The sequence below is a fragment of the Lucilia sericata genome, unplaced genomic scaffold (genome assembly GCF_015586225.1).
Source record: "Lucilia sericata isolate MDLA Ls3-8-SP2 unplaced genomic scaffold, ASM1558622v1 Contig001551F_arrow, whole genome shotgun sequence".
Classification (NCBI taxonomy): Eukaryota; Metazoa; Arthropoda; class Insecta; order Diptera; family Calliphoridae; genus Lucilia; species Lucilia sericata.
Genome location: NW_023995475.1, coordinates 33,542 through 36,341, shown reverse-complemented (window position 1 = coordinate 36,341; position 2,800 = coordinate 33,542).

The window sequence follows — 2,800 nt, the reverse complement described above, 5'->3', positions numbered from 1 at the left end:
GAGAACGTCTGCTGTTTGTGTATAACCATTCAATATGTCTAGTATACATTGATGGTGTGAATTGTAACCGTATTTGGTCAATTCGTCTAATAATAAGATCCGCTTGGCTGTTAGTTCTGTTCGTATCTTACATGCGTTTCGATCAGTAAAATGTTCAGCAATGTTTGGGTAAACGTAGTGCTTATATATCTTCTCACATCAAAACAACAAGTACAAACCCTGAACTTCATGTGAGTACTGGTATTATGATAAACTTTTGAACATAGCAGTCCACCAGATAATAGACGTGTGAGTAATAGACGAATTCGTCTAATTAGGCTTCTATATAACCAACATATCATAGTGGGACTAAGACTCCATTTCTTGCCTATGGTTCTTCTACATATGTAGAGCACTATATAGTGCTCAACATCGATATGATTTGTTGGTTCTCTTTATCCTCTATGTATTATTTCAGTATTATTTTGCGATCATGGATAACATCGAGGGTGAATTTGCGATTGTTTGTGTGTATATACATTTTATACACATCCGTTGTCTAGATGTTAACAAACGTGGTAAGCTCACTATTGACAAACAATCCGTTGCCAATTGTGAGCTTACCACGTTTGTTAACATTTAGACAACGGATGTGTATAAAATTTGGATTTCGACAACGAATTGTTGCAATTTTGACAATGTTGCGTTGTCAACCTTTCATAGTATTATCGTACGTATGTATATACTGAGACAACGGATGTTATTGAAAAATGATAAACTCTTTGGTGTCAATTTGGTACCAGGCGTGTATATTTCTTTTTCCCTCTGTGTATTAGTGTATAAGCAGAATTTTGGAAACCTAGACCGATTTCAATCACCGCGTTCTTCTACTCATAATTTCAACCTGTAGCTTTATAACATAATCAACATAGGCTCTGAAATTTTTAGCCGATTATGAGTAATCTAACTAAGGTGATAGTAGATTGATGAACTGTGTATAGGAATTCAGAATAATACCACTGTGCAAAATCTTACATAAAAATTATTTTTGTTTAAATTAGTTCAAATTTATTTAAAACAAATTTATTTTAAATCATACAAAAAAACTAAAAATATATAAAAATCTTATAAGACAATCTTTAGCAAATCTTAAGTTAAAAACATAATTTTTGCAAGCAAAAATGAAATTAAAGTGTTTATAAAGAAATATTGTAAAAATCCTAAAAATATAGAAAGTTTTTCCATTTTTGCATGCATACTAAACTCAAAAGATTTAATTTATACTTCCTTAAAAATAAATTAAAAAAAATTTCAAAACAAAAATACTTTATCATAAAACGTTCAATCTACTTTATTAATTAAAAAACTAAAATAATGAATAAAATACACACACACCAACAAATTCACTCTTAAACACAAACAAACTACATTAATTCATAAATTAATCTTATGAAACTTTCCCCAAAAATTATTATTACGAAAACAAGAAGTAAAAAAATAAAATTCTAAAGAAAATAAAAATTAATACATATAAAAAATGAGTTTTAATTTTCGCCAAGAACACATCGAACACACCTACAATTGATTAAAAAAAATTAGATGTTCAAAAAAATAAGGAAAAATAGTAAGTATGGCCCATAATTTTTTAAGACAACATTTGATGTTGGCTGAGTGTCTTGCTACTATTTTGTTGTTATTTTATAAAGGAAGTTTTAACTACGGTAATTACACTAAAAACTGCCAGCAGTCAATGTTGGCTGTGCTTAAATTGATGTGGCAAGTGCGGCCAACTAACTAAAAGAAGACGACGAAGGCCCAGAATCTGAAAGAAATTTAAAAACGAAAAGCTCATCATTATCCGCATAAGGAGTTAGTTGTTGTACACTCGTAAATGAGAACAAAACCTGGTGTTTTCAGAAGAATCTGGAATTTAGCTGTATGCTAGAGGAGAGGAGTTGAAAAAGGTATTACCAGTAGCTTGCTATCCATCTGTTAACGAATAAAAAAAAACTACCAACAACAACTATAGATTATGCTCCAATTGTAATTTGCGTTTGTTGTTCTTGTTTTTGTGTGTAAATACAATAATAACAACAACAATATGAAGCACATCATCACTCCTAAGGTCGTTTGTCTTAAACTAAACAGAAGAAAATTTTTTATAAAAAGTAGTTCAGTAAGAACTTGAGGACTCCCTATATCGATATCTGGAAACCCATAAGAATTGATACGAACTCTTTTCAGACTAATCAAGCTTTAGATATAGATTGTTGTTGGGAAAATCTAAAGCTTTAGCGGTAGATTTTTATCAGGGAAAATATAAAATCTTAAGCTTTAACGACAAAGATCTCTGAGTTAATCTCGAGCTTCAACGATAAGATTTCTCTTAAGGAGCTAGATCTTAAATAATAGATTGCTGTTTTAGAGATTTCTGTAAAGAAAACAGTAAGCTTTTTGTGATAAAATTCTACTAAGGAAGTTTTGATAGAGATAAATTTCTATTCAGAAAATATTTTGTGCTTTCAATAGAATTGAGCTTTAGCGAGAGATTTCTGCTAAGGAAATCTTGAGCCTTAACGAAAGACTCTTCAGTTTCTACAATAAAATTCATTTAAGGAAATCTTGAGCTTTTGAGATACTTAGAATTCCTTGTGATAGTTTTCTGTATCTAAAATATATTAGCGACAGATTTTGTTAAGAAAAGCTTTTATGGTGCTTTTGCGAAACATTTATATTAAAGAAATTTTGAGCTTTAATAATAGATTTCTATGAAATCTTCAAGTTTAACGATAGATTTCTGTTAAGAAATTCTAGAGCTTTT